This window comes from Triturus cristatus, chromosome 2_2 (assembly GCF_964204655.1).
Source record: "Triturus cristatus chromosome 2_2, aTriCri1.1, whole genome shotgun sequence".
Taxonomy (NCBI): domain Eukaryota; kingdom Metazoa; phylum Chordata; class Amphibia; order Caudata; family Salamandridae; genus Triturus; species Triturus cristatus.
The window spans coordinates 1,050,933,858-1,050,952,674 of NC_140582.1; the positions used below are offsets into that span (position 1 = coordinate 1,050,933,858).

At 41.6% G+C, this 18,817-nt stretch overlaps 1 protein-coding gene across 1 annotated transcript in view; it reads left to right on the forward strand.

Moving 5' to 3' along the window:
• Nucleotides 1–18,817, forward strand: part of POLN (DNA polymerase nu) — a 2,789,368-nt gene that overhangs the window by 174,600 nt on the left and 2,595,951 nt on the right. The gene's annotated exons all lie outside the window — the stretch shown is intronic.

Genomic DNA, 18,817 nt, shown 5'->3' on the forward strand with positions numbered 1-18,817 from the left:
GGCATATTTGGTGGAATGGGCTGGGGCGGAAGAAGTACATAGAAGAACGAGAAGAAATGCCAAAGAACGGGAGGCCCTGACACCCTGGGCAGACATGACTCTGGCCCTACTCGCACATGCACATAGGGAAGATACACCAGTGCAGCATGGGGAGAGTGTATGAAAGCCATATGGTGATATAAGAGGTTTTCGCTGCTTGTTAAATGCTGCACTATTGTGGGCCACCATGACCTGAAAGACTCAGCCATCAGGGACAATAAGGAATGAGAGATAAGATACCTACCATGGAAGCTTAGGGGGTGAGGCAAGGTGGAAGTGGGGGGACTAGGGGTTAGTATTTGTTTCTTATATAAGCTGTTACATGATTGATGGTAATGCTTGTTGTGTTGCAGGTATTCTGCGCAGACACAGAACTATGCGTAGGATTATGGGACCTTAGTGTACAGGGACTGAGTCATCCTACCACCTTATACCCATAAGCCCGGGACCGACCTGCTATAGTGTCTCACTTGCTGTCCTACTCGCTCACAGAGAAAAAAATGATTAGACACCCCAGAACACAACACTCCCAACTCTCTCAGGAATCGCGGTTGCAAGACACACCCTTTCACTTGCACTCTTGTACTTATCCACAATATGATCTGACAGAGACACTAAAAAGTTTAAAATATTTATTTTAACTAACGTGCTCTAATATGCAGTATACGGGTCTCACGATTCTGAGGACATTTGCCGATCACAGAGTTACTCATGATGGGACTAATCACAAGACCTCCGCCCTGCATTGGTGTCGAAGCTACCAAAAAACGCACGAGACATAACCTGTATGACTCGTCTATAAAGTTGAATTACTTGTGCATACAGCAAACAAAGCTCCACCATAGTAAAATTTAGATAATTTGAATGTGGTGTAAGACCAGCCAAAACTGGCCAAGAAGCCCCACCAATACGTAAGGGGCTCATACGAGCAAAGGAGACAGGGTGAGGAAGGGCAGCATTAAACCAAATAGTATGCTCCCAGGACATCAACGGAACTTCAATCATCGCGTAAGGACAATACGCTGCTGGAGGATCAGCTGCCGTGTAAGCATGAAAAAAATTATCATTATCATCAACTGCGGGAAATGTAACCCAAGAATAAAACTGCTCAAAGCGGTATGCTGGCTCCGCTTCAACTACGGAAATAAGGGTAGCCTCCGCATTTGGGACCCCTTGCTGAGTCAAATACTTTGTAACCGCCGACCGGCTATGTGCCGAAATAGCGACCGGTTGTGCCATGTGAAACAATTTAATAAAACAGCAGTGAAAAACAGGTCTAAAAAACCTTTTAAACTTCAAGCTTGAAAGACCTACAGAAATAGGTGTACCCTACAAATGCAGGAGGCGAAGCCCCCCCCCCCAATACCACTATGGACGCCTCCGGGAACCAGTGAGAGGGTATCATGGACAAGCACAAGTGCTACTCTGGGGTCTCATGTATAAGCCAGACGAAACATTGCGACGCTATGGTGCAGGGATTCTCCGCAAACACAGAACTATGCGTAGTATTATGGGACCTTAGTGCACAGGGACTGAGTCATCCTACCACCTTAGTACCCATGAGCCCAGGACTGACTAGCTATAGTGTCTCACTTGCTCTCCTACCCACTCACAGAGAAACAAGTGATAAGACACCCCAGAACACAGCACTCCCGACTCTCTCCAGAATAGCGGTTGCAAGACACACCCTTTCGCTTGCACTCTTGTACTTGTCCACAATAAGATCTGACAGAGACACGAACAAGTTTAAAATATTTATTTTTACTAACATGCTGTAATATGCAGTATACGTGCCACAATAAGCAGGAAAATGAATAATTAAAATATGGTCAGCTTAGCAAGTAGTCCATAAATCATGAAAGGTACGGTCATTATAAAAAGACATTGTAGCCTAACCATCCTCCCCTTGTATAGAAGCAGAATGAGTATACATTAGAAGATCTCTGGGCGTTATCTGCAAACCCCGTACCTCAGTCTATAGATGGTAGATCTACATCATAGGTGCTGTCATGCTCTTCTCCCTGGAAAGGTCCCTCTCCAAGTGTGTGCTACCTATTTGTGTATTCCAATAAGACCAAAGTACGTATGCCCAAACAACAGCTGCATCGGTATGTTTTGTCTAGGTGCTAAGGCCTGACCAGAACAGAATAACAAGGGGCATTATTGATCGACCTTGCTCACAATGTTCAGACTAAATCCCAGGAACCTGCAGAGTGTGAACACAGCAGTAGATTCTCACGTGAAAATGCCAAAAGAGGCACTTGTGTAGTAATGTGCGCAAAGCAGCGGACAGTCTGCAGCGTGCTCATGCTAACTTAGAGAAGACGACAATGTCCTCATGGGCCATGTGACAGTTCGTCTGCTTACTTTCATTGTATATGTTGGATACATCGCACGCAAATTTGTGGCTGACATGTGTATATCCTGCTCTATTGATTTTAAAAAAGACACTCTACCGGAATGTTAGAGGATACCACAACCTTTTTAGGGCCAGTAAGCTCCCTCACCCCAGCTGAGATTAACCACTGCCATGGAGTGGCTATTAGTGATATTGTCTGCTTTGGTTACCTGTCAAGTGTGCCCAAGTAAGAATTGCTCAGGTGACTCCAGTTTTTAAGTCACCATAGTAACACTGACACCTGTGTCCCTGTAAGCTTCGCTTCAATACCATTGGTGAGGCCATGCTGCCTGTATTTCCTCATATTAGGTAGCCAGGCAGCCAAAGTGACAAGGTCAGTGCCACCCTCTGCTATCATGACAGCCTCAGTGACTTCTCTAACTACGCCAGATCTAACTTTAGTACCCAAGTTGTTCCCTGCTACACCCTGTTGGCTTTTACTTACTGCTGATAGTGATACTGCTAGGGTCACTAGAGGGCGTAATAACATTTTATGTGCCTTTATTAGGGCAACTGGGATCAGATGTCATATGGCCTTTTTGTTTACAAAGCACCAAGGAGGTTAATTATTAGAAGAAGAGGAGGATTGGGACCCACCCCAGAGGAAACTTTTTGTGGACCTGAAGAAGACTCTTTCTTGCTGTCTTTAGGTTTCTCCCCATCTTTCTCTTGGGCTTTAGATTTATCTTCTTTTTCTGGTCACCCCCACAATGAGACTGATTGTTCAACCTGGAGCAAACTCATTTGTCTGCCTTCTTTCCTGGTTCTTCGGGAGAGGTCAGATGGGAGTCCACCAGGTATTGGTGCAGAGTCCCAGTCACGCAGTTATTAAGGATGCACTCTCTCATGATCAAATTATACAGTCCATCATAGTCATGTATATTACTACCATGTAACCAGCCTTCCAGAGCCTTAACTGCACAGTCTATGAACTCAAACCCGTCTTGTGAAGAGGTTTTAGGTTTTCTGAGTATCTCTGGACTTAATCCTGTATTCTTCATAAGTAAGTCCTGACCCTTTAATAAGTGCCTCTTTCAAAACCTTACAGTTGTCTCTATCCTCTTCTCTACCTGCCAAGAGTTTGTCTCTCCCTTTGTCTGCAAAGGAGAGCCACAGGATAGCTGCCCACTGCGTCTGGAGGACCTTCTGGACTTTGCAGGCCTTCTCCAAAGCAGTAGTCCACTTGTGGATATCATCCCCTGTTTTAAAAAGGAGCACTATCCTGCTAAGATTCCTAGAATCAAAGTGTTCCTCCCTGACTCTGGACACTTTATTGCTGCCACCATTGGGGTCTAACCCCAAATTCTTCTCTCCTTCTCCACTTCTACGACTTACTTATCAAGGGCCAACTGCTCCCTCTTCTGCTTGAGTTTGGCATTCTCACTGTTGAGCAGGTTGTACCCCCTATCTAGGACGGCCTCATTTAAAATTTGTGTGAGTTGACCCAGAAAATGAAAGGGAGAATGAGGAAGACCAAGACCTCCTCCTAAGAGCCGTGTGTACCAACCCTCCAGTTCCATCAGTACCCCCTCTAGAGGTAGAGGGTTGTCCACAGGAGTCTCTTCTGACTCTTCACGGCCATGTCCAGTGACAGTCAGTAGTACTACGTACCTCTTGCTCTTGTCCGGTAAAGTCATCCCCCTCACCAAGGTCTTCATCCCCCAGTGGTCTTCCAGGATTCTGGAGGCAATCTTGAAGGACTATCGCTATAAGAAAATACCTGGTAGGGTTTCTACCTGCCTTGAGTTGTCTAATCCTACACAGAGTCCTTAGAACATAAGGATACGGTATCCAGCTGCCTAAGTCTGACTAGGCTCCCCATTACATGACATGGTACCAGTGCAGTGTAGTGTACTCTACTTTAGTAATCTAAACTTCCCAAAAGGTTGGAGAAAGGGCTATGCTAGACCCTTGACACCTAACCTAAAAGTTTAGTAAAAGTCTTACCTATCAAGTATGGCTCTGTACGTCTCGGTCGTAAGCTAACCGTGGCGTGCAATGGATACGATTCACGACCGAGCCAGTATGATGCACGCGTCGGACAGCCTGTGCGAGCCGGAGCCGCAAAAGCTCCCGGAGTCGGACTTCAGGGGTCCGCGTCGGAACCCCGACACCCGCAGCCGTACGACTCGCACACAGGGGGAGACCCTAGGGTCTCCACCACACAGGCATGTACGGCACGGATGGCAACGACGCGTACCCACTGTAGGGGGCGCATTTGTTCGAGACGTACCCATTCAGTCAATAGGAGCGCATGTACGCGTCGTACAACTGGCTCCCATTGACTTCTATGGGACTGTAGGGGTCCGGTTCGGTCGGAAAACACTCCGGATCCGACTCGGTCGGAGTGCTTTCCGACCCAGATCGGAATCGGCCCCTAAGAATGAACTTGGTATATTTCCTACACAGAGATATCAAATACACACAAGAAATACTTCAATAATAGGCAAGTAGTATAGAAAAACACCTTAGGCCCTATTGGGGGGGCCAAACCATATACTAAGTGGTATAGAGGTAAGTGCTAAAACGTGAGAGGTATATAAGTATGGAGAAGCCCAGGGGAAGCAAGGAACCACCAAAGGTGAGTAGTTAGGGATCCCAAGGCGCCCAGGTGCAGAGTGGTTACACCAGGTCAGATGTCCATAGAATAACACCGGGTAAGTCGAGGTTGGCATTTTCTTGTTTCAGGACCCTTCCCAAAATACCCTGAGGACAGCAATTGGATCAAGGGAGGTTGGAGAGACACCCCACCCGTGGATACCCAGGGAACCAGGATACCTACACCAGGGAGCCCAAGTGCATAGGGGCGAAGTGGTATCGGAACCAGCCGTAGAAACCAATGGAGGATCTTGGAAGTTGGGTGACTACAGCGACTCATGGACCAGGACGGTGGAACCCAAATGTGGATTCTGGATAAGAACTACCTAAAAGCAGAGGGGACAGACTCCAGACCACCCATAGGTGTCCAGGAGAACAATGCCACCCTTTGTCAGAGGTACTTGCTGTAGCACAACAGTCTTGGAGAAGCAGCTGTGGAGCCCAGGCGATGATGCAGGAACACAGGAGCCATCCATGGATGGATGAAGAATGCAGGAATGTCAGTGGCTGTCAGGACAACCAACAAGCCCTGGTAACTGCAACAGCCGGGTCAAAGGAAAAGATGCCTGCATGCAGATCAGCAAGGTCTGTGAGACTAACCCAGCAAGGCTAAGTCAGCACGCAGGAAAGCCAGCGGGAAGCGTTGAAGCCCCCTCGAGAACCTTCTGGCAGCAGGCACAGCGATTTGAAGGAAAGTCTCAGCAGCACACAGAACATGGAGGCCCACAGTACAGAGGATACAGACAGGACGTCGTTCTTGGAGCTATGCGATGCTGGGGACTGGGGCTTCTTGGAGCTCGAAAATCTTCAGTGAGGAGAGTCAACAAGCCGAGTTGCAGGGCAGACTGCTCAGGGGTGCTGGGACAGAATATCGAGTTAGAAATGTTGACTTACACAAATATCGAATTGGAAATATCGTGATTCAGAAATATCGACATCAAGAATATTGTGGTCAAGAATATCGAATTCAAGGTAAAAAATAGCATTTGTAAAAATATTGACGTCATTAATATTGTTTGCAAAAATATAGATGTTTAAAATATCGATTTTTTTATTTGGTGTTATGTATTTTTGTTTATATTTTAAATGTATGTCATGTATGTTTTTTTGTATAAGTATTGTTGATGTTTTTTAATATACGTGTTACATTTTTAGTAGTTATAAATTTTATTTTAATTACATTTTGCATATTTTAGTTCCGTAGCGGGTTGTGGGTTTATAGGGGAATAAGGTGGAAAGTACTTTAATTATAATAAATTAATGATTATTCTTCTGTTTATTTAATTTAGATTTGATAACGTTAACTGTGGGAAGTAATTTATTTGTAATTAAGTATTAATTGGTTGTTAATTAATAATTAATTGAGAATTAATTATGGTAATTGTGTACATTTTTTTAGGTGCGGGTTGTGGGGTTTATAGGGGTAAAGGCTGGGAAGTAATTTATTTTTAATTACTTAATAATGAGTTCTTAATTAATATTCATTGATAGAAAATGAATCACAGGAATTGTGTAATTAATTTCAGGTGCGGGTTGTGGGTTTTATAGGGGTAAAGGGTGGGAAGTAATTTATGTTTAATTATTTAATAATTAGTTGTAAATTTAAATGAACTATTTAATTGATAATTATGGTAATTGTGTGATTTTATTTTAGGTGTGGGTTGTGGGGTTTATAGGGTAAAGGGTGGGAAGTAATTAATGTTTAATTTATAATTAGTTGTTAATATTAATCGAAAATTAAATATGGAATTTGTGTAATTTTAGGTGTGGGGTTTATAGGGGTAAAGGGTGGGAAGTAATTTTTATTTATGTAATTAAAAATTAGTTGATCATTAATAATAAGTAATTAATTTATATTTAATTAGGGTATTTGTTTATTTTTTGTGTGTGGGTTTTTTGTTATAGAGGTACAGTGTGGGGAGTAAATTAATTTTACTTACCTTATAATTAGTTGTTAAATACTATTAGTTTTTTAATTGAAAATAAGTTTTAATTGTGTATTTCATTTTCTACTGTTTAATTGTAGCTGTGGGTTGTGGGGATTATAAGGGTAAAGTGGGAGAAGTTAAATAATTACTATGAGTTTTAATTTTTTTTGTGTTGTAATTCTTTTTTGAGAGATTAAAGGTATATACATTCATAAAAGTATAATACATTATAGTTGACCCATAACAGTCTAGTGATTTAACATATATAGTATAATATAAAGAAGAAAAAACTTGCATATAAGAAAGGAAAGGGGAGGAAATAGGAGAAATGAAATAAAAGACAAAGGGGTCTATTAGGATGGCTGTCGGATGGCCGTCGCCGGCGGTCATCCGTCCGCGATTGCAACCCAGAAAACCGCCGGTCCCATTAGCATGGCAGTGACGACAGCGGCGGTGAGATATTCCGCCCGCTACTTTTCCGCCGGTAGCAGTCCGCACGCTTGCCTGGCGGGCGGAGCTGGACCGCTAAAATGGGGCCGGTGCAGGGTCAGGCTCCGCCGGCATGATTATGATGGCGGCGGTAGCCAGCCTTTCCGCGGCGGTGGTACCGCCGTGGAAAGGCATGCGGAGAATGTCTCCGGGGGCCCATTGCGGGCCCCAATGTGTTTGGGGGTGTGTGGGTGCACTGGGGGGGTACCCATGGTACCCCCCCTACATGTCCCTGTACCAGGTGGCAGGCACTGTGCAGTGCCTGCCATGCAGTGCAGGAATATGCTGGACATGCTTTTTTGGACATCGCGGCGGTGCTGCTGGCAGCAGCAACTGCGCAATGTTAAATGCCGCAATTGTACCGCCGCGGTCAGATTTCGACTGCGAAGCATATTAATTGGACCAGCGGTTATGCCGCTGTCCTAGCGTGCAAGGTTTTCCTGCCACCATGGCGGTCGGAGTGATTTTCCGACCGCCATCCTAATAAACCCCAAAGTGTTAAGAAGAGAAAAGGAGAATAGTGGACATTGTATGTTAGGAAATCTAACTCTGGCTAGATATAATCATGGGAAAAAGTTAGACAAAGTAAATAATGGGATGGGTAAATATAATTTAGAAATAGTAAAATATGTTGTGTATATAATATGAAGAATTATATATATATCTACATTTGAGTGATGGAAGTTCATGAAGGGTATTAAATAGCTAAATAATTCAGTTAAGTAGATAAATGAATAATGGGTAAATAAACGGATAAATAAATACGTGAATAAATATTTGAGAGAGTAGATGAGTAATAAAGTGAATAAGGAAATGGAAGAATGGATAGATAAGAAAATGAGAAGAAAGAAAGGAGAAAAAAGAAAAACTATGAGAAAAAAGAAAAAACGGAAGGGAGACCTCCTTACCCGGAAAGAAAAGGAAGATAGAAATCGGACTTGTGGAATAAAAAGGAAAGAGGAAATAGGAAGGGAAGAAAAACAATAAGAGGGAATTATTTAAGGAGCTCGGAGAAAAGGAGTTCATACTTGTTGAAATATTTCTTCTTGGTCTTGTAATTTGTATATTATATGCTCATGTGATGCTGTCTGGATCATTGCAACCATCTAGTCCTCCTTAGATGGAGGACCAGGTGATTGCCACAACCTTAAAATAAAAAGTTTGGCTGTGGAGAGTGCAGTATGTAAGAGTCTTAACAGAGGACGTGTGATATCATATGAACTTCCAAGATCATGCAATAAAATAGTGGAGGATGTAAGAGGAAGCTTAAGAGGTATTGTTTCATTTATTATGTCTCCTATTTGTGTCCAGAAATGTTGTATAGAAGTACATTTGCAAAGTATATGGAGGAGATCACAATTAACTCCAGAACACCTCCAACATTTAGAGTGTGGTAATAATCCTGCTCTTTGCAATTTTAATGGTGTCCAATACCATTCATGTAAGGGTTTAAAAAGGCAAAGTTTTAAGCGTGCTTCACGAGTGCCATTGTCCAGGGCTTCCAGAATGTCGGGCCATGTATTTTCATCTGTAGAGATATGTAAGCGTTCTTACCATTTCCTATAAAGAGTTTTAAGAAGTGGTTGTGAGTATAGATAATTAGTTAGAGTACGATATAACCCTGACATTACTCCTTTATGTTTACCCCAGACATGAAGATAGTTCAATATTGGCGATTGCACTACCGTCCAAGGGGAAGGACCGAGACATCTCTTTAGACAGTGCTGTAGCTGTAAATGTCGCAACGTCTGATGTAAAGGAAGGTCAAATTCTTCATGAAGAAGTTCAAAGGATTTAAGTTCACTATTCATTATAATCTGATCTAATGTCTGGATTCCCCTTGAATCCCAGCTAGTCTAGTGAAGAGCTTGATCATTAATTCTAATACTTTCATTACGCCATAGTGGGACTTTAGAGTGTAAACGCTGGGCAGTTCTTATAAGTCGATGTGCTCTATGCCATGCTTGATATGTAGCATGAAGTACCAGATGCGGAGGGGAGGATCAAGGTTTACAAGTACTGTATAAAAAATCGAGACCATCATCGCAATTAAGTATTAGACGTTCTGTTGTAACCCATTGTGGAGGATCAGTAACACCTGGAAGTAAATAAGCCAATTGTGAGAGGTGTAAGACCAAGGAATGATGTTCCAGTGATGGTAAACCTAAGCCGCCATGGGAACGGTGCGTCAATAATTTAGCAGCTGCCAAACGAGGACGCATGGTTCCACAGACAAATGACCCTATACGGATATCTATGCGGCGAAGCAAGTTCAAAGGTATTACAACCGGAATCATTCCTAGAGTATAAGTAAAGCGGGGTGGAGTTACCATTCTCACAGCCTGAACTCTCCCCCACATGGAGAAGCCCATAAGGGACCATTTGGCAAAATCAGTTTCCATTTGTGCTATAAGAATTGAAAGATTATCCGAAACCATTCCCTCAAGTCCACGGTTAATCAAAATTCCTAGGTATTTTAATTGAGACGGTTTTCAACAGAAGGTGTATCCATCAATTGAAGCTTTTGTGGTACCAGAAGAGAGTGGAAGAGCTTTACTTTTGTCCCAATTCACCTTACAACCAGAAATAATTGAGAATTCATTGATAATGTCAAGTAAAGTTGGTAGGGAATGGGAGGGATCTTTAAGTGTGAGAAGGATAGCATCAGCATATAAGTATAAATTTGATATTTCTCCCATAATAGGTGTACCCCGAATCTGTGATGAGTGGCGAATAAGTGTGGCAATTGGTTCCATCGCTAATAAGAATAAAAGGGGGGATGGTGGGCAGCCTTGACGAGTGCCTCTTTGAATTGGAAAGGAGTCAGAAAGAAAACCTCCACAATTCACCTGGGCTGTCGGGTTATCATATAATAAACAAACCTCCTAGGCCAAAGTGTGTCATGGTGGCAAAAAGGTAAGTCCAATCAATGCGGTCAAAAGATTCTTCAGCGTCTAAGGAGAGAGCAATCGCATCCTCTGTCATTTCTTTTGCAGACCATAGAACATCAATTTCTTTTTTAATTAATAATATTTCTTTAATTGGTAATTCATTATGTTAGTTGAGTAAGTATATATTTTTTAAATTTAGATGTGGGTTGTGAATTGTGTGGTGTTATAGGGTAGGAAATAAAACAGGTGAATTTATGTAATAATTAATGTTTTTGTTTCTAAATAATTTTGAATTAAAATATTTATTTGTTTGGAAATTGTTTTTTATTTTATTTAATATAATATTTGTAGGTATTTGTTATATGTATTTAACATTATAATGTTTCTTTAAAAAATGTAATATTAAATATATTTGTATTTGAATTTTTAACATATTTATATATGTTTTAATTTATCTTATTTTTTAAATATTTTTATTGTTAAAATGTTTGTTTTAATTTTGAACTGACTGTTGTGAGAATATTATTTGTTACTTCTCTGCAATCCAACACTTTCCCTACTGTTGCACTCACTGGAATGAGAATAGTAATTTTTATACCTCCGTTATCCAACACTTTCCCTACTTTTATAATTATTGGAGTGGGAATAGTACATGTTATCCCGTCACTATCCAACACTTTCCCTACTGTTGCACTAACTGGAGTGGGAATAGTAATTTTTACCCCTTTGCTATTTAACACTTTCCCTACTGTTGCACTAACTGGAGTGGGAATAGTAATTTTTACCCATCCGCTATCCAGCACTTTCCCTACTGTTGCACTCACTGGAGTGGGAATAGTAAATTTTACCCCTCCGCTATCGAACACTTTCCCTACTGTGACAATCACTGGAGTGGGAATAGTAATTTTTACCCCTCCGTTATCCAATACTTTCCCTACTGTTGCACTCACTGGAGTGGGAAATTTAAGTTTGAAGATTTGTAAATAGTTTAATGTTTTAATTTATAATAGAACTTTTTTTAATTAGATTTTATTTTATTGCTACACACACATATATATATATATAATATATATATATATATATTTGTAGATTTTTCTATAATTTTAAAATTATAAAATAAAGATTTATAGTTTATTAAATGTTTTAAAGTAAATATATATGAATTATTATGTATGTGTTTAACTTTTTTTTAATTAATTCCTATTTAACCTACTTTCTTTTTTATATTAATTTTATTATTTAACATAGTTAATATTTATCCTGACATCCAAATCTTACAAATAAATTGAATCTGCAGCAACAAGTGAAGTCCATGTTCCTGTTTTCTTGCATTTCAGAGTAACGGGGACTATTCTTTTGCACAAGTATATATATATATATATATACATATATATATATATATATATATATATATATTATATATATATATATATATATATATATATATATATATATATATATATATATATATATATATATATATATATATATATATATATATATCCAACATCAAGTTGCCTGCTGTAAGGAAACCACTCACAGGTAAGTTCAGTGTTCGCCGTCATTTATTAACTGGAGGACATACAATGTTCAAGCAAACGGCAGTGTCTCGCATAAATGAAATGTCCTGCCCAACGCGTTTCGTGATACCAATCACTTCATCAAGGGCTGCGGGCATTTTGCGAAGGAGGAATCACAGCTTTAATGATCTCTCCCGCCTTGTGTATATATATATATATATATAATCAATATTTTGTAGAACTGCTTACATCTATACTTTTTTCCTAATATTTTTGTACTTACCTGTTTAATTATAGGAGTAGATATTTTTGCATTCTATATTTTTGCATCAATATTTTTCACTTCAAAATTTTTAACATCGTTATTTTGTCAGTGTACCCTGCCCAGGCCTCTGGGGAGCCAACAAACCACCGTTGCAGAGCTGGGAAGTGTCCGGGCTGGGGACTGAAAGCAGCCCTGGCAAATTTTGCCAGACCAGCCCCCATCCGACGCGTAGCGAGCGAGCACGACCACTACTGGGTGGCTCCCCCTTTGAAAATTTTGGAAAAGGACAGACCGAAATGGTGCATTTTACAGCACATTTTTCATTCCAAATGTAATTGTATTAACTTTTAAAGTACAGTAAATAGTAGATGATGACCTTAAAGAGCACCAGGTTAGCCAGTCATTATGCCTACAATTAAGGCAGGTCAGGTGCCTCAGTGCCTGCTAGGTCACGAGGGGTGGTAGTGGTAGACAGTGGGTGTTGCACCGAAAGTAAGTGTACGCGGGCTGCAGCCTGCACGCACCGGGCGCACGGCACGCTGTCCCTGCGCACGCACAGTGCTGTAGCTGGGTGGACTGGTATGGTAACTTGGGTTGAATTTATTAGTGTGTGTGCGAGGCACACACACTACTAAATTCAACCCAACTACTGCACCACAACACCTCTGTCTGTCTGTGCGGGTAAAAAGCACCACTGCCATTCGTGAGTGAGAGGTCACCTCACCAATAGCAGTTGTGCTTTTTCTCTGCAGAGTACAGGCAGGAGTGCACACTGCACTGTTCATAGCTGACAAGGTTCAGATTGCTATGTGTGACATTTTCATAAATTCAGTGTAATTATGAGTTACATTCAATGACTATGAGTGACACTTTCTTGTGAGCAAAACTCAAGCAATGAACATGAGGGAAACATATAAATATCAGAAATTGCACCTATTTGAGCAACCAGACTATCTAAGATCTTAAACAACTGCACTAGTGCTGCTGGGAAATTCCATCTGTAAGTGGCTCTGCGTGAGACTGTGATTGAACCAAGCAACACACCCTTGCTCTTGTGGTCTCAAAAGGATAGAATATAAAAAAATGGCACGGTCAGAACATACAGACAATTACATCTTTTATGATAGCGGCTATAGTTAGTGGAGCACTGTAAAGCTAGGCAGACCAATGGTTTGTCAAATTTCAAGGATTTCATTTCTGAAATGGACTGAAAAGTGCCCAGATGCATTTTAGCTTCCAGCACAACGCTATAAAAAGTTCACAAATAAATACAGTCAACAAAAGGGTATCATTATTGTTATGGGAAATATTCATTCTAAATAAAACATTAAAGTGAGGAAGAGCAATACAAGAAGTTCAGGCAAAAAGCAAACAGCAACTGGTGGCGTTATGGTTTGTGTTTACGCTGCTTATGCCTGACCCCTTTCCCCGTGACAGACCCTTAGAGAGAACAGATTATGCACACGGCACCTTGAAGAAGTGAAGGATTTAAAACTAATAATAAAAGCATAGACAGCCAATAACTAACACACACAAATGGAGAACAGTGCTGTCAGGAAACTGCAGGTAATTTATATACATGCCTTGCATGGGCACCCTCAGGACACTTCAGCTTCAGTGCTCCAAGGCCTGTGGTAAATAAAATCTTCTTTACCGGACTGAATTTCATACGGAATCTTAAAATGAAGTAAAATAGCTCAGAATAACAAGAGGCAGAATCCGTGGTATAAGAGGTTTTTCTAAATGGGCTTTATTCCATTCAAAATGGCCGACTCGAGTCGCGGCCTTCAGGTTCCGTCACCAAGAAGGTTCAGGAAGTGAAGTACAATACTTTATTGACAGACATGCATTTTTATAATAAGTACATTACAATGAAACGAATGTAGAAGGCGTAACATTTGATAAGAAAAGTGACATGACAGGTACGTAATCGAAACTAGGCGTAATAAGGAATTAAAGAAACATGATTGGTTAGGATTATCAGACATAGGTGGATCTATAAGATAATACTTGGCATAGATGCGCGCGCAGCAGCATGACGTGTAATTGACGTGCAACTAGGAGGTGAAGGGGACTTGACATTAACTCTACATATGGAGACGAAAAGTCTGAGGGGTCAAGTCAACCTAATCCCAAATCATATCTAACATCCTATGTTTAAAGAACTATGTTATCCACAAGGAAGGACTTTCGGACATAATCTAGTCTATACTGACTGTGTGCGTGCACAAACGCCTAAATGTCTATGTGAGATGCGAGAGGCAGAAAACCTTCCATGGCAGCAGGGCTATGAATCATTTGCAGGAGGACGGAAAGGCTGAGTCCCTTGCTTGTGAGCTAGAGGAAATGTTTACCTAAATCACTAGACAGGAATGCATCGGCTGAAGAGAAAAATAGATAATTCGAAGGTGAAATACAGCTTCTTGGCAGGCAGGCGAAAACTGGCCGAGGCAGGCACCGTTAGCTGCACAGGGAGTAGAACAAAGTTCATGGATACGGATGCGAGCTCAAGCTGAAGTTGTCAAAGACAGAGAGCAGGGAAAGGCTTTGAGGACAGAATCGGGCCTACTTGCCTGAACTGAAAAAAATGGAGTAACTGAGCCATATAAAGTCGGTGGCCTTTCATGCTTAGGAATCGAATATCCAGCCCATTGATGGCGGATCTGACAGAGAACATGTTGACGGTAGACACACATGTGTTTGCGTCTTAGAAACTGGAACTGGAGGGAACATACATGTACTTGTAACATGCATACAGAACCGTTGGGGTCCAAGATAGGGGACATAACTGATCAGGAAAATCCACATTTCCACATTCCCTCCTTGTCCCCTACTTGCCCTTCAAGAGATATCAATCTTCATCATTCCATCGATTTGCTCATGGAGCATCATTTCTTCTTCCTTCTTCTTCCGGCATTTTGAACGAGAACTTTGATATGGAATGCATGATGTGGCACACAGACCACAAATCGCTGGTCCACATTGCAGGCATAAACAACAACTGAAGAGCATAAGAAGGCCAATACCTAGGAAGGATAGAACTCTCCATCCCCAGGCTGATATCACACTCCAAAACCACCCGGACCACGTCCAAGTGCCTGGATTCTCGTGTATCTGGCTTACAATCTTATGAAGGCGCGTTATAGCTTTATATACAGATGGCGAATTTTCTGGTATGAATATGCAGCAGCTGGATCCGATGATCCTGCAAGCTCCGCCCCTATCGGCCAGGATGACGTCGAGGACAAGACGATTCTGGAGAACAACAATTCTCATCACTGATTGTTCCTCTGTCAGATTGCCTAGGGCGGCTATAGTCTCGTTTACTACAGCTTCAAGAGTCTTGGTTAGTCTGCGTATCAGCTTACTATTTGATATTGTACCTATATAGGGAAAGATACCTTTATTGAAATCTACATACTTGTCCCATGCCGTTTCAGTATAATCGACAACTGGGAGATCTCTACGCTCTCTTTTGTGTACTAAATGAACATTTCGATAATAATCAGGGGGAGCTAGGAAAACAGGTGGCAAAAGGAATGCTATGTAACAGGTACCATCCCAATCTAGAGGCAGACGCATATATGCCGTCTGATCACATATAAAGTAAGAATGACGAGAAGCTCTAAATGAAGATTTACCTTGATCACTATATTCTACTGTAGTAACGCATTGGCTATGGCCCATATGTATGGAACCAACTTTTCTTACACATAATTCACCCTTAACTGGAAATACTGACATAGTGGGCAGAATTAGTTCAACTTCGGTTTTGACATTCAAAATCATAAGATTAGGCGTAAAATTACCTAATTTATACACTTCATTTTCTAAATCAGTTCCTGTTCTACTGGGGTGACCCTCCTTATTAGGGTGACAGATTTTGAATAAAACTAGATTCAGATTTCCCCATATCCAATGTTGTTGATAAACTGCTGTGTCTGGGTCTATGGAATTTAATAAACTAAACCAGGCTCCACAGGAGCCATTGTGTGTGAACGGATGTGGAAAGAAAGGCAGAACTCCTTTGTTATTCTGATAGGGAGGGAGTCGGCCACACACCCAACAATTGGTAGCATTACTAGTCTGATGGGAATGATGTAACATACTAATGAAGGTGTTGTTGCGCAGCGCAAGTCTATAGGACAACTCATGTGGGGGTAGGTCACTAAAAGAATGTTCATCAGTTATATTGAAAGCACGTTTAGAAACAGGATAATACATATGCAACAATATACTTGTAGTAACTATTAAAAAACTCAAGGAAAACAAAATTAATAAAGTCACAATACAGTGGCTACGCAGTAATTTACAATAAGCATGTCGTTTCATTATGATTCTGGACTCTACGTCATTCAGACCTAAGGGATACATGTCGGGACAGATTCAACCGCTTCACCTTGGAGAGGACTTAAACAATCAAATCGTCCGACAGTTTGGATCTGGACCTGAGTTTCTGCTTATAGAGTTCGGTGCTACTGGCCTCAGCCAAAGGTAGTTTTGAGTCAATGGGGGAAGACACACGGGGAGTACTGTTTGTGTCAGGAGGAAGTCCATGAAATTTTTTGATATGGCTGGAATGCACCCAGCCTTTTCTCCCTTCGATCTTCACAGCTGTTCTGGTCGTCAGCAGGACCAACTTAGGAAGCCTCCACCTTGGCTCCAGTTGGGTTTTCCGATCAAAATTCCTGACGAGAACATAATCGCCGGGAATTACGTCATGAGGTTTCACCTCGGTGTTGTCGGGAAAAGCTGCGACTACCTGTGAACGACAAGATTGTAGTGCAGACATCAAAGAAGCCAGGTAATCTGTCAGCATATTACAGTCAACATCAGTTATTTTACGGGGTATAGGCGTCCCCCACATATTCGGTGGTCTACCAAAGATCACCTCATAAGGGGATAGCCCTGTTCGAGAGTGTGCTACCATCCTCATGTAAAATAGCGCAACTGGTAAGGCTACTATCCAGTCCACACCTTTTTCCTGACATATTTTAGACAATCTGATTTTTAAAAGTTGATTATGTCGTTCCACGAGACCTGCTGCCTCGGGGTGTCGGACACAGTGGAATTTCCACTGATATCCCAACAAAAGTGAGACATGTTTCATTAATTCGGATGAGAAAGGCTGGCCATTATCTGAATATACAACACGTGGTAAACCGTACCGTGGGAAGAATTCTCGAACTAGCTGCTTGGCAGTAGTCGGGGCAGTGTAATCTGATACGGGATACGCCTCTGTCCAACGGGAGAGAGCGCAGACAACTACGAGAACATATTTGAATCCTCGACAACGTTCCATCTGAATATAATCCATCTGGAGGACTTCAAAAGGATGGTCAGGAGGCTGAAATCCACCCTGCTCTACGGGAACACTCTTTCCTGGATTAAACTGACAACATATCATACAGGTACGAACCTTTTGTTTAGCTGCTGCTCGTAAATGTTTGTTAAACCAAATGTGCTGAATGCTGTCTAGCATAGCCTTCTCTCCTAAATGTGCTGGACTGTGAACTGTAGCTATAATGGCTTGAACCATGGAATCAGGGAGAAACCATACAGATTTCTCCTTCGTCCTCCATCCCTGATCTGTCTGGATCCCTCCTAGTTCAGTCCACTTCTTTATTTCTTCTGCTGTGGCGTGTGTCTGTATGTCAATTACGTCAAGTGCGGGATCCTTAATTGTCATACACTGTGTTGGTGTCTGAACTATTGGCTTTGTCATGTCTAATGTGCGATTCTGAGCAGTCTGTTTAGCTGTTCTATCAGCTAAATCATTGCCTTGAGAAATGATATCAGTAACCTTCGTGTGTGCTTTACATTTCATAATCGATATAGCAGTGGGTAGATGTATTGCGTCTAACAAGGCATGAATGAGAGGTCCGTGCTGAATGTGGGCACCATGGGAAGTTAAATAACCTCTCTCTCGCCACAGCACGCCGAAGTCGTGTACAACTCCGAATGCATAACGTGAGTCAGTGTATACATTAACTTTCTTATTTGTGGCTTGAATACAGGCTTGTGTTAGAGCAATAAGTTCTGCTGCTTGGGCTGACAAAGTATCTATACAATTTGTCTCAATAACTTCAGTGTCTGTTGTGACTGCATACGCGGCCACTAAATCTCCTGTACTTGTTCTCATGCACGATCCGTCTACATACAACGTCAGGTCTGGATCTAACAATGGAACGTCTGTCAGGTCTTGTCTGGGTTTCGTCTTTATTTCAATGATTTCAACACAATCATGAGCTAGTGGGTCTGTTCCAATTACAGGTAATAGTGTAGCAGGATTCAATGTATTACACCGTCGGATCTCTATGTGTGGTTGAAACAATGTCAGTTCATAACCGGTAAGTCTTGCTATGGTCAAGTGTTGTGTTTGTGTTCGGTTCACAAGAACCTCTACTGCATGTGGTACTTGTACTGTCAATGGGTGTCCTAATACTATGGCATCGCTTTGTCTGATTGCTAAGGCTGTCGCTGCCACTGATTTCAGGCATGCAGGCAAAGCCTGAGCTACGGGATCTAATGTACTGGAAAAATAAGCACATGGCTTGCGTGATCCTGCTTGATCCTGAGTGAGTACTGACAAGGCAGTACCTTCACGTTCTGTAACAAAAAGTGTAAAATGTTTGCTATAACATGGTGTTGCTAAAACAGGTGCTTGACATAAAGCTTCCTTTAGGCTT